At 42.2% G+C, this 14,669-nt stretch overlaps 1 pseudogene; it reads right to left on the bottom strand.

The window, feature by feature from the left end:
* Window positions 1-346: 346 nt before the first annotated feature.
* LOC116687451 (protein Wnt-7a-like) lies at window positions 347-8,705 on the bottom strand (annotated as a pseudogene).
* Between the last annotated feature and the right edge of the window lie 5,964 nt (window positions 8,706-14,669).

Below are 14,669 nucleotides of genomic sequence, written 5' to 3'. Positions count from 1 at the left end.
TTCCTGATTGAAAGACCACAGGTGGTGAGGATGGGAAAGAGGGTGTCCGCGGAGATCATCACCAGCACAGGGTCACCACAAGGCTGTTCCCTTAGTCCTAAACTATTCACCCTGTACACATATGACTGTGTCCCCACCCAGGATAACACACTATATGTTTGTTGTACAATTGGACACATGGCTCAGAATCCTGTTTTCACCATTTGTGGTGTATGTCTCTGTTTTAGCTACAGAGTGAGACTCCACTTACTATTTATGCTTGTTGTGGGAGTTGCACATGCTAGAGCTAGGTAAAATCACATCAGCTAGATACGTTTTCTCCCAACTTTGGTCAGTAACAGGCAGATTAGCTGGGGACTTCTCTAGACAAGGGGGACTTGTGGATGGATACCTGCAGAACAGGGACAGGAAGTAGTCTTTTGTAGATTATGGTCACACTATTGTGTGGTGTAGCAGTGTTTGTCACTTGAGAGAGCTGCAGCTAGCGCTAGCATGTGCTACGGTTACCCCTCGTCTCGGCTTAGTGGCGTAGAAAGCCGGCCGTTTTGAACAGCTCACCCAGAGACGAAGGCAGAGACTTCAGATATCAAATCTCCTCAAACAGCATGATCTTTTTTCCCAAGTTTGCTGGTGTTTGGAAGCCCGAGACACAACTAACCCCCAAATATCAGAAAAAGTAATTTTTCAAATCCCTTAAGGAAACCTAATTCCAGCTTTTCTACTAACGTATTTTCTTAGGTGTGGTAGAGGTGTTTAACTTCAGAATATTGTGATGAACGGTCAATTTTTGTGGCTCACAGAAGCAGAGGGCACCCGTCACCTGGAATGGTTGCCAAAGACCAGAAGCTGGACACAGCCAGCAGTAACCATGGCAACCAGTCTGCACCACGGTAACCCAGAAAACCATTGTACCATCTGTAAAGCAAAGCATTGAACACAACAACAACAACCAAACAAATAGGAGCTCTTTTCCTCTATAGTAAAAGGTAATTGGAGATAGTAATGGTTTAGGTCTGACAGCCAGACCGGGTTGGACCAGAGATATACTGGTACAAATTGTAAACCAGCGCGCTACCGTTGTAACGTTAGTGCAGCCAGAAAGCACGCAAACAACGGGATCAACGGAGATTGATAGCCCCTCTGACCTCCTAGAAACAAAAACTTGCCTCTGTTTTAAACAGTTACACACACCAGAGGACAAGGTAAAAAATATGGCGATGCATTAAAAGAAGGAACAGCAGCTTAGAGCGTTACAAGGACCCTTAGTTGAATAATTTCCTCCTAAACCAGGCAAGCGTTAAGCCTTTATTTCATTTTATTAGAGTAACGTAGGGGGAGTCATTTCAAAATTCATCTGCTGCATTAAGTCCGTAGTTATTCGTAAAACAATTTAGACACAGCCGGTGAAAGTGTCCTGTAAGGTGCTAATGCGCCATGCTATACAGTTAACTGCTAACGTGATCCATGGCATAGCCAGAAACTGTTCAATTTGATTTTCTGTGATGGAAACGGGCACTTACTTTTTATTCGTTAGATTTTTTGGGGCTTTTCCTTTTATAGGTCAGTTGGATAGACATGAAAGGGGGAGAGAGAGGATGGGGACAACTAGGGTGCCCATGCTTATAAGCCCAAGGGGGTACAAGTTTAGTTTCTCGAGGACAATGTGGGAACGGTGCCTGGCGAAGCGGTGCCCCCCCCACGGGCCGACCACTAATAATGGTTTACCCATTTCTAGCCTTACATGGTATTAGCATAAGCTCCACTAGCACCCTGAACATGTTGTAACTGTGATGAACTCATAATAGGCCAAACCAATTGTTTTTTTTCTAAATAAAGATTAAAAAATATTTTGAATCTCATACAATGTAATATATATTGACAGATGCACTTCCACTTACGCCTTTACTGTTAGCTATTTATTTTCATTTTTCATTACAATTTATTCACTTTAATACATAAATATAAATATGAGGACTAACACGGAATTGTAGTTGCTCAACACCACAGGAAGACAGTTAAACAAGGTTCTCCCAGTCTGTCTTGTGACCCACCTTTCTCTTTCTAAACGGATGTGTGGTGGGGGGGGGCTCAGACTGCTCAAACTGGGCTCTTTCTCCAGTTTGGAATTGAAAGCCCATTCACCCTGGAAAGTCCCGTCCCAGTGCTGGTAGTCACGTTGCTGCGCTGTCATGACAACGAACGCGGAGGGATTTTTACATATTTGGCTGATTTAAAGTCTATTCTGGACATTGCTGGCGGATAGAGACGTTTAGAAGGAGAGACTAATCCGTTCGATCACTGCTCATCGTCCAGTCGTTGTAATTAAAAATCAGCATCAGGAGTCTCATGTAGACCACTTGAGAGCTACAATAAACTAGGAGACTGTGTACCAGCTTGATATGTGGGTTGATTATATTTTATTAAATCGAACCGCACCACAGTGTTAAAGTCCCTCCTTTTCTTGGAATCGGCTGGAACTGCCTGCCTGACCGCAGCTTTTAGTGTCCCCCCCCCCCCCCCTTTTGACACTGGGCAGGAGGCTGGGGATATCATCTTTTCAGAAGTTTGAATTGGACTGCATAACTTTTTAAACACTATCGGTCATTACTATATTTTTGAACTTTAGAGTGGTCCACAGATTTGCTTGGAGCCCAAGGTATCCTTTCAAATGTTGTTGTTTCCCACCCCGAGCCAGTGGCTGTTTCAAGTCTTATGATAACATATAAACTTAGCTTCATAAGCCACCATGCTGCTGGCTGTAGCTTGGTATATACACTTGTATATTTAACATACTGTACATATTGAGAATCTCCTACCAACTCTTGTCAGCATTTTCCCAAATTAACCTTCCTTTACATGCTATGTTATTTATGTTCAGGACACATGAACGCAGATAGTTGATTGTAAACCTTTAATTTGACTCTTACCGACCTTAGCCAGAAAACTGTGGGTTTACAAGATTAGTACAGGATCTTGAAGTTTACCTCGGACTTCCACTAAGCATCATGTGTCTGCTGTGGCTTTTCCATAAATTGCTTTCTTATGGGGCCTTTTTGTTGGATAGTGGCTCCCTCCGTCTGTGCATTGGTAAACAACATCTGAGTCTGGCTATATGCTCATGGTCCTCAATGTGCATCTTGTCAACACGGTACCCTTGACTCTATATTGTTTTGTCTTCATCAAAAAAGATGTTATTTTGTCAATTTAAAAAGCAGTGGGTGGATCTGTCAAACTGTGACCCTCTGACTGTGTTTTACTTCAGTTAACAGAACATTTTGGTCACCTAAAATGTCTTGATTAAGATTCTGCCAGCTACCGCTAGCTGGAAACTTAAGGGAAAGTCTGCTGATTTCTGTACATGCAAAAGAATGTCTCCAGTATCTGAGGTCCGTGTTTACACAGCGGTAATCTCCACTGTTTTCTCACTTCAGAAGGGTTGAAAATCTCAACTTCCTTTTTGGTTTAGCTTAGCAGCATTGCAATCATAAAACACTGGCTTGGCCACATCATTCTCCCAAGCACCACCCTCTTGCACAAAAATCGTCATGTGAGGTTTTAAAAAACAACAAGAGGCAATGGCCAAATTGCCACATTGGCTTTAAAATTCAGTCCCCAAAACCAAAGTTGAGGTTACAACATGCTCCGTTTACTAGGTTTTTAGTCCATGGGGCCACCTTGGCGCCAAGGCGTACCCTCCCTTGCCCAGGACATGCTGGAATAGCTTTTGCCCTGTGAACGAAGTTACGCAGTGCATATAGAAACGGTTTAAAAAACAAACACAATGTCAAATTCTAATCTTCTTCCTTCATATTATCATATACGGTATGCATGTTAGATTTTTGGAGTACCTCTGTAATGCTCTCTGTGCAACTTTTTTTTTTTAATTGTACACTGCTCACTGTGTGTATAAGGAAAATGTGGGTCTATTGTAGAGATGAATCATTTACTTAATTTTATGAGAATGCTATTATTGGTCAGGGCTTGAAGCAGAATGGTAGGATGCCCCCATAACTGCTTTGCCATCATAAGTCACATACAGTATCACATACTGGAGCGACTCAAGAGCCGTGCACCTGTCAACCTCAGCCAGTAAAGCCAACTATTAGTCTCGTTTAGGAACAAGCTTGTCTGCTTACCATTCAGTTTGCTATATTAGCTTTTTTTGGCACGGGCGGTGTCCCACCTTTTCTTAGATTCTCTTGGATGCATTCTGGCACCTGGTATCTACGTTTTTATAGAGTCCAACCCCCACTCCTGCACACTGAGCTTAGGTGGTTCCCCTAGTGGAAGGCTGATACCCAGACACGTACAATAAGAAGAAAAGGAAAAGTCCAGGCAGATTGCAGGGCATCTGCAGATACAGACACCACTACACACTTCTAGTGGGTCATTGAGAGGGTGTACTGTTTATTAGACTATACATTTTTTTGTTAGGAAAATCCTGCACAGGGTGCCTATGATTCTTGATTTTCTGAAAGCATCAACTGTAATGACTTACTGTCAAGTCATTATGAAGTATAAACAAAGTGGATTCTGTATCTGTTAAATAAATGACAAAAGTTAGACTAAAGAATAACAAAAGCATACCTTGCGCCCTTCGTTGTTATGTAATTCATAAGTCCTGGCATTCGCTTGATCTCCCGTGCGTCCACAAACCCTTAGAGAAACCCAGGCCGTAGTTCGTCTGCAGAGCAGCCGCCCCACTAAGCCTCCTCCTGGTTGTAAAAACCTTGTTTCTCCTTGTCGCAGCCGCAGCCGCTTAGGCTCCCCTGGGTGCAGGCCGCAGTGACTGCATGGGCGACCCCGGCAGAAATGATAGCCGTAGGTGAAGGCGCCTCCTTGCTGCCTGCAAAAAGAGAAAATACATTTCAAATCATGATTGCAGAGAACAGGATTCCACTATTTCAAGCATGTCAAGACTCTTACATACCTGGCATAGCTGCTTCAAACCAAATCATAAACTACATGAACCAAGCCAAGTCCAATTCTTTAATCAAGCTCTCTTAAAAACGAGAAACTTCATGAGGAAGCTATAAATATAATGGAACAGTTTTGGAATGAATTGGGGCACGCTCTGCAGAGGGAGGAGGGCCAGTTTATTGTCTGTCTGTGTGATCAAGAACCTGCAGGACCATTATGTCACCAATTAATCTGCAAGTACGTTTGACTGGTAAAGATGATTGTTGTTGAGACCATTCAGAGGTATATAAGTATTAAATGTTTAGGCATCATTTTTGGCCCTTGTCCGAACCGCCGTAACACCGGGATCCACCCTGTGAAGTGAGTCTGAAAGGCATGCAGAGCCTCCCTACATAGATGGATTTCCACTCCATAAATCTAAGTGCTTCAGGTCAAATGTGTTTTTTAATTAAAATGGAGATATTCCTGTTGGAGCACATGTGAAAAGCATCCAAAAATACCTAATTGCAAAAATGCTCTACAAAATCATTATCTTAAACATTAACTGCAAACATTTTAGACATGTAAGGAATGGTTCTCCTTCAAACACTGAATTGTATGTGGAACTGTTTCTTTTAGTGCCGTGCCATCATGCCACATTCACTTTTTATTGAAAGAACATCTCTAAGTGCAAAATGGCATACTGCATCACCAGAAACCTGAGATATTAAACTCACTCTGATCTACCTAACAGTGAGTTACTTTAAAAAAGAAAATTTGGCAGGTGGGGAGAATACTGTAGATGCTGGATCCCCAACAACCATCCCAATTTATATATTTATCATTTATCAGTGTTCCAGTCTGCTGAAACAAAACAATAGATTAAGACAGACTCTGTGCAGGGCTGCTAGACCCGAGTGGCGCTCCAGCCGTCCACCTGGACTCTCATCTTAATTTAGGTAAATTTGGATTCTTCAATGAATACATGACCTTTGTTTAAATCTAAGGATGTGTATAAAAAAGTGTAGGTCTTTCCTGAAGCAGCGGTCTAAAATCATCTACTAAACGTCCCTGCCAACGCTGCATGGCTGGAGATACATTTAAGCTAGAAGAGAGTACTTGTCTGAACTTGAAGCTTTCAGGGAAAAGTATTTTATGACATTTGACGGTGGTTTAGCTGAGAGTAGATAAAGAGCACGTAGGTCTGCATGTTACAAGGTCCGGAAATGCACGCATACCAGTATGTAGTCATGATCATAGCCCCACTCATTCACCATCAAACTATATACCTACAGTTGTTAGAGCATTGCAGCTAATCACACTGGTAAAACAAGCGCAACGGTCATCCAGACTGTACTCTATTTTTTAAGCTAATAGTACAACCATTTTAGGCAATATACTATAATATAAGATTATCTTTTACAGCGCTCTAATCAGCATTATTAAAAAAGCTCAAACAAGAAGTGAAGAAGTGAGCTTTAATCCACAAGTGAAAAATGCCACCCACGCATCTGCATCTCTTTCTCTGAGATGACAGGGTGAGCTCAGAGGACAAGACAGTGGAATACTCGTGTGTTGAACAGATTCTTCACTTATTTCCGCAGTCCTGTTTTTGGAGCGAGAATGGCCTCCAGCCTTGTTCCATACACAGGATCAAATCTGTGGCTCCTTTTTCCACCAGGAGCAGATGCATATGAGCCAGTACTTCGGAGGGATGCCTTTTTGTACTATTTTTAGCCAAATTATTACAATTTACAAAACTTCCTAAAGACTTACGTAGACAGTAGAGTGCAACAGTGAACGTACATCTAACTGAGTGCATCAGAAACATGGTTTATTGACTATCTGTGTGCAATAAAAGTGATCAAGGTGCTGGTGTAATATATGCATAATATAAAAAAACAAGTTATTTCTCAGTAATAACTATTTTAATAGTTGAAAACAATCTTATGAGCATTGTAACTATCAAAATCAAGGCATAATGACTTGTCTGAACAACTGACGCGTAACATTGGTAAGCCTTGCTCACGGGCCCGGACCAATGAGGGGCCCCCGTAACTGAAGCTACTGATTGGCAGCTGGGGGCCCCCGCATTTTCATAACTCACAACATCCCAGCAGTCATCCCCCCTGCAAATGAGACATACAGGATGACCTAAACTGAGGACAGCTACCCCTGTTATTGTAAATGTAAGAGTAAGTTAAGTTCAATAAGTCTTTTACAAACTGTATGACTGTGTGTCCCGGCCACTGACAGTGACAGATATGTTCATTCAATAAAATTATTTTTTGTTTTAAATCCACCAGCCATTTCATATTATACAACACTGCAGCATCCTGAGCCTTTTGGTAAGGTTCCAAGGAAAACTTAGCCCAGAGTTAATAATTAATGTAATAATTATTATTTTCCCCATAACAAATTCCCTTTTATTTTTAAAGAACTATACAAAACAAAATCTAGCAAATTTCACTGTCTTCGCAACTTCATTGTAACAAAACATACAAGAACATTAGAACTTTTATAGCAATTTGTTACAAAATCTCCTGCAAAATTCAGGCATTTTGGGCCACAACAAGCTAAGGCTGTGAAATCCTGGAGGGACTGCCCTTGTGTGTGTGTTTTAATGTTTTATGGGGCGCACGAGTCATTTTTGTTGTTGTTGTGCGTACGTAGGCTACTCCTGATTTTGTCAGTCTCATATTCTGTGCTCTATGACCCTATCCTTCTTATTATGGTAGCCTGCTCGTGGACATTGCGCCGTCATCCCTGCTTAGTGGGGGGGGGACCGCCTTGATAATTCTGCATAAGTTGCTTGTTGTGTCACTTCTCAACAAGGTCTTTTATGGCACTTTGGAAGAAGAACTCATTGATAGTGGAGCTCTTTGTGTAATAATAACCCTTTAGTCAAACAGCAATAATAATAGTTCTGAAGTAACATTTAGAATGATACTCAACTGCACTGTCATGTAAGACTCCTATAAGAATGTCCGTCTGCATAGTCATATGAGCACATAACAATTACAGCCAGGCCCTACTTTAAACCCATCACAGAAGCCCATAGAATAATGTGGGGAAATTACCAATTTATTGACAGGAAAAAAACAAAGTAAATTAGTAAACATGTGTTTCCCCCCGTAGTACATTGCTTATTGAAATAAAATCCAAGTACGACATACCCACTTGAGCTCTTTGCCGAACACGGTCCTCTCTGCCAGGGCCGAGCAGTTCCAGCGTCCGTGTCTAAACTGAAACTGACACTCGTTGATGCCCATCTGAACTCCCTCTCCGATCACTATGATCGCGTCGGGTCGGCTCTGACAAATAATCCTCTGACGGGGGGCCAAGCCGGGGATTTTATTACGATGATGCTCGCTCCCAGTGCAACCACCGACGACAGGCCCCTGCGGCAAAGGTGAGAAGTACAATTTAAATTCCGCAGTGTTTTACTACATACCTTTGTGGGACATTCATCTAGGAAATATACACAGGTCTGGTGACAGTCCTAAAACAATGCTTCAAAAGGTACATGAATTAAACTATACCCCACTCGCACCCTTCATCTCACTTTGGGGCCCTCGTTTTCTACAGCTCTGCAGAATCTGTCAGAAGTATGAAGCAGGCATTAACATTACTAATTTTCTTAAATTCACCAAGATTTTTTTCCCCAGCATTCACTTTGAAAACTTAATTGCGCCTAGTAAAGTGCCCAGCCAACTTGCAGCACATCCTAACTCACCCGATCTTCAGATACAATACCCAAGGCAAAGGAAGAAATGGAAAATCCAGCGCCGTGCCTTCCTACTCATGGTGCTCAGCCCAGCCGGTGGTGAACGCTCTGCTGTTGCAACAACCAGCCTTACTTCTCTCTCGAATCCCGCTGGGTGTCCCAGCGCTCCCAGCTACGACGTGAAACAGTTCCTCGGATAAACCAAAGTTTGTGGAAATTAACTCGTTTAATTTCATTTGGTAGGTGTCTGGTGGTGTGAGCCCCAGGTGGAGCATTGGGGCTGTTGTTTTCAGGTAAGCAGCACGGTGTCTCTACCTTTTCTATGAGGGCGTGTTTCTGCAAGGATCAGCCTGAGAGCAGCCTGCAGGTACACGCCAGATCATCCAGGACACAGTCAAATGTTCAACTTGTCCCACTCGTCACTGGATCTGCTCTCCCGGAAACCGCATCATCCGCGCTCACTGCATCTCTGAAAGACAAGCAACCAACTACCGGCCCTTCTTATTTATTTCCCATCAATGAGCCCCTCCCATCGACTTACTTAATACGGTTACTGTATCTGGGCACGTTGAGAACCCCCATCTTTATCATTACGTCATGCGCGTCACAACGGCAGCGGACCGACAGCCTAGACTACACACATGTACTTTCTTCCACGTACATGTTATCTACGTAATGCTTCTATTAAAATATTGTACATTTTACTCCACTACATTTATCTGATTAATACTCCTTCCTTTACAAAATACCATCTGGCCATCAAATATATCTTCTTATATATTTTGCACTGGTAAATATGAAACACTAAATAAAAGTAGGCCTAGCCTAGTTTAAATATAGTTGAAGCTCGACCAGCATTTTAAATCGTATTTTATTTAAACTAACATATGACAAACGCATCAATTAAAAACAATCCAGAATAATTTCTTAATAGCCTAATAATCTAATCAAAATACTTTTCATAATCTACTTTTAATACTTTCATATTTTGTTGGTGATTTTGTGTCTTCTTTTACTTCATTTTTAATTAAAAACCTGAATGCAATCATTGTACATCATACAATATCTTTTTTTTTTCATTTGGAGTATTGCTACTTTTACTTAAGTAAAGTATCTGAGTACCCACATCTTAATAAAGGTTGTCTGCCAAACATCATCAACTAAGAACAGTTCAATGCTAATTAGAATGGAAATACAAAATTCATAAATGACACATTTTGACAGATGGAAAATAAAACCAACAGACCAATAAGAGGAACAATAATAGTAACAACTGTTACAGATCAGATCAGAGCTTGTCCTCCACTTGTGACCATTTTTCTTCAATCAATCACAACTAAGTTAAGTGATTATACCGCCACCTATGACACAACTGTGTAACTACTATCCCCATGTTCAAAAGTGCATGGCCAAGAAACCTGTAGGAGAAATGCAGTTAGGCTCCATCAGTTAGAGTGCACAGACCCGAGAAAGCAACCGTGCTGCTATGCTGGTGTTCTGTATGTCACTTAGTTTCTGATGAAGAGCTGGTTGTCTGAGGGGCATAATTTGCAAAACCGTTCTCCCTATGAACCTGAGAAGGAGGGTAGGAGGTGTGTGTGGAATGTGAATGATTGTTTATTTGATGAGCAGGTGGTTGTTTATGGCCACCTCAGCCAGGCTCACCAGTGGATTTACAACAGTTAAGGATCATCACCTCCCATTTTTTACTCTATAAGAAAGTCAACACAAGTAAAAACCAATCAAGCTTCTTAAACCGTGTGTAGCCTCCCCTCAATTACTTACTGCTGTAACTCCACACACTGGGGGCCTTTATTCATCTACAACTCACTATGTTCATGAATGATTTTGGGTCATTTTTTAACATCCTTTATTAATCAGCAAGGGAATAATTGTTTTCACTCGGTTCATTATTACACACGACACACACATTCACAGGACCTATACTGCACAAATGGAGAGATGTCAGAGTGAGATGGCTGTGCCTGTCAAAAAAACGGTACCCGAGCAGTTGAGCTACTGCCACCCCCGTGTAAACTTATAACAAAAGTGTGACTTCAGTGTTGGAAGTACTACATCCTTTACTGTACTTGAAGCCCTCCATATACGTAAGTGGTGTTTTCACTTGTTCCTTTTTTGAACTCTACTCAGGTGAGTGTGTGCAGACCGAGCTTGATTGACATCTCTATATTTTAACAGTCCTTTTTTTTGCACCAATTTTGTGCTTTGTACATCTACACCACTACATTTCAAATCAAAACAAATATGCATTTACTGATAATAATTCATGATTCAAGCCGGTTATATCCTAGTAATTCTCTTGAGTGTGGGATTTGAAAGTAATCATAGGGAAATTTTCTTTGATGTACAGTTTGATTTAAACCTAAGTAATATCAATAATTACTGACATCTCATTAATTTAAATGTAGCTGCCTCTTTGAAAATGTGCTTCAAAATATTGGACAGGATAGAACAACACAATGTAATTCTGCTGAATAAAACATTAATTTAACTTGTTTTCATTTTAAATAAATACACATTTTCTATAAACTCAGTCTGCCCTCGGCTGGATTACCATATGGCCAACTGTACAAGGGGCCTCTAAAGGGCCCGGCCCGAGCCAAACGTCTGGTTAGATGCTGTTAACCTGTTCACAAGGTAAGAAAAACACTGTGAGGTCGAGCTGACGAACTAGCCTGTGTTTTTCAGATGCGTCACTGACGGAGACGTGATGTGAGCAAAGGAGAGTGAGCTGCTGGCATTTTAATCCGATATTTAGTGTTTTCGTTTCTTAAGAATTCACCAACATGGCGACATTTCGGCACAGAGAAAAAAGTTTGAGTTAAAAGAGAAACATGCCTGTTCTGGGGATTCCAATTGTTGAGATGACTGCATAGACATTTGTGAGTATGGTAGGCCTACAGACACCCTGTTCCCAACAGGTAACAGTACAGACAACACCTGTGTCCCCAACAGGTAAAGGTACAGACAACACCTGTGTCCCACCAGTAACGTACAGAAAACACCTGTGTCCCACCAGGTAAAGGTACAGACACACCTGTGCCCAACAGGTAAAGGTACAGACAACACCTGTGTCCCAACAGGTAACGGTACAGACACACCTGTGTCCCAACAGGTAACAGTACAGACCACACTGTGTCCCACTAAGTAACGGTACAGACAACCCCTGTGTCCCACCAAGTAACGGTACAAACAACACCTGTATCCCAACAGGTAACGGTACAGACAACACCTGTGTTCCCAAATTCAGATTAATAATACAAAATATTAGGAATACATTAAGATGTGTTAAAGTGGGAAAAAGAGGCGACTTTATTGATCCGTGTTAAAATTCGCTAGCCCCTCCCTGTAAGTAATCTCTCCGCTGTTATTTTGGTTAAGTAGACAAAGGTATGTAAAGATTACAATTCAGAGACAGTAATTTTGTATAAAGATAATAACAGTAACTACAGTCAGACAGTAACTACTAACTACAGACAGTAACTACTAATCTAAGCTACTACATTTTGGAAGTAACTGTCCAACACTGTTCCTGCTGCAAATGGAGTGACAGGGATTAGCTCCAGACTCCAGCTCGGTTTGGAAGCCAACACTAAGCTATTGTATTGCTATTTAGTTTCATTTTAGTTGAAACACACTGAGTGAAATAATGTCCCTTTGGTAAACAGTACGCGGTGTAGGTTACATGTCTAGTACTTTTAGTGAAAGGTAAAACAAAACAAGTGTCTCTGGTAAACACTGCCTTTGTCAAGTTTAGAGTAATAAGTTTGCCGTCCATTCAATCTGTGGTTCGGACAGCAGCCTCTTTTTTTTGTATTCTGATACAACACATTGTGATTGTCTTCATTCGGGTGTGAACAAATTGTGGATGCAAGAGGTCATTTTTGATTATAAAGGTGAAAAATGAACTGAGGACCACAATGTTACAGATGATCACTTTCTTTTGGCTACATTAATCCTGGCCACCAAACATGAACTTTTAGCGATCTAATTATGAAGCTATTGTGCACCAGTTTTATTTTTCGCTACACTACGATACAGAAGGTCGGTAAATGGTATTTACGACCGGCGGCTCTATTAACCTAAGAGAGTGTAGCCTTTTCTGATTCCTAGACACCAGCACGCTTAGCCTCTATCCTGAGCTAGCGAGAGATGGGGATAAGACTCCAGCCGAGACACAGTAGCCCCACGAGACAGGCAGACGGGAGGGGCCGATCGACGACTCCGGCGCTTGGTTAGCAGTGGAAAACTAGCCCTCCCGGTCATACTGTTTCAACGTCCAGTCTCTGCTAAACAAGATGGATGAGCTCCGGCTCGGATCTCCGTGCAAAGGGACTTACAGGATTGCTCCCTGTGCTTCTGTTGAAACTTGGCTGAGGAAAGACACCTCGAGGCGATAACACCAGACGGCTACACGGCCTTCAGGCAGGACCGAAGTGCAGTGGACCGGTAAACCTCGCGCGGAGGAACGGCCGTCCTCGTCAAACAGACATGGTGTACCAACTGTAGGCTTATTTCTAAATCTTGCTCTGATGTGGAGTTTCTAACTCTGAAGCTGCGGGCGTTTTATTTACCCAGAGAACTGCAATGCATTATTGTGAGTGTTGTGTACATTCCCCCCGCCGCAAAGAAGAAGTTGCACTTAGTGAGCTACAGGACATGATCAATGCAGAAACACATTACCTGATCTGCTTTCATTATTCTGGGAGATTTTAATCACTGCAACCTCAGGAGAACTTACCAAAACTGTACCATTTGTGACCTTTCCACTAGAGAAAATAAGATACTGGATCACTGTTACAGCAACATCAGAAATGCCTTTATAGCTGAACCAAGACCCCATTTTGGCAAGTCTGACCATCTGGCAATTCGCTTAACCCCACATACATTAAAAGGTTTAAGGCACAGCCATTACAACAAAAACTGTTAACACCTGGACTGACAGCGCACAGGCTAGCCTGCAGGTTGTAGAGGCCACAGACTGGAATATCTTTAAGGATGCAACAGATGTATCCATGAATACACAGAGACTGTGAGTGATTACATCAGTGTGTCCCATCTACATGCGCACCTTCTAGAACTGTGCGTGTGTTTCCAAACCAGAAACCTTGGTTTAATGGAAATATAAAGCTGAAGATCAGGAAAAGGCAGGAAGCCTTTAGTCAAAGATCAGGGGAGTACAAGAAAGCCCGGTATGAGCTACAGAAATCCATCAGACTGCAAAGAGGGCGTATTCCAAAAGAATTGAGGTTTTTATTTGGTAACAATACACCGCAGTATGTGGCAAGGAATCCAATCTTTCAAGTGACACCCCACAGTCCGGAAGCTTTGAGGCAGTAAACATCCACAAGCCACTGGACCAGATGGCGTCCCTCCCAGAGTCTTGAAGCTGTGTCAGAACAACTCACTGGTGTGTACCTAGACATTTTCATCTGTCTCTAAATCAAGCAGTAGTCCCCCGTATTTTAAATCCTCCGTTATCGTACCAGTTGCAAAAAACAAACCCATCTATCATGAATGACTTTAGGCCAGTAGCACTCACGTCAGTAGCCATGAAGTGCTTAGAAAAACTGGTTCTCGCGCACATCAATCACATATAATTGACCCCCTCCAGTTTGCCTACCGTCCTAATCGTTCAGTGGATGACGCAGTGGCCACTGCTCTACACCACATCCTGCAACACTTGGACAGCAGAGGAACTTATGTTAGAACGCTGTTTTTAGATTACAGCTCGGCTTTTAATACCATCCACCCGGGTAGGCTGATTGAGAAGCTGACAGACCTCAGCGTCCCGACTCCCACCTGTAACTGGATCCTGGATTTCCTATTGAAAGACCACAGGTGGTGAGGATGGGAAAAGGGTGTCCCGGAGATCTCACCCAGCCAGGGTCACCACAAGGCTGTTCCCTTAGTCCTAAACTATTCACCCTGTACACATATGACTGTGTCCCCACCCAGGTAACACCATCATTATTAAGAATGCGATGATACTACCATCCTGGGCTCCATTAAGGGGGGGGAC

The sequence above is a fragment of the Etheostoma spectabile genome, chromosome 4, assembly GCF_008692095.1.
Source record: "Etheostoma spectabile isolate EspeVRDwgs_2016 chromosome 4, UIUC_Espe_1.0, whole genome shotgun sequence".
Classification (NCBI taxonomy): domain Eukaryota; kingdom Metazoa; phylum Chordata; class Actinopteri; order Perciformes; family Percidae; genus Etheostoma; species Etheostoma spectabile.
This window is presented reverse-complemented; position numbering and strand designations above follow the sequence as displayed.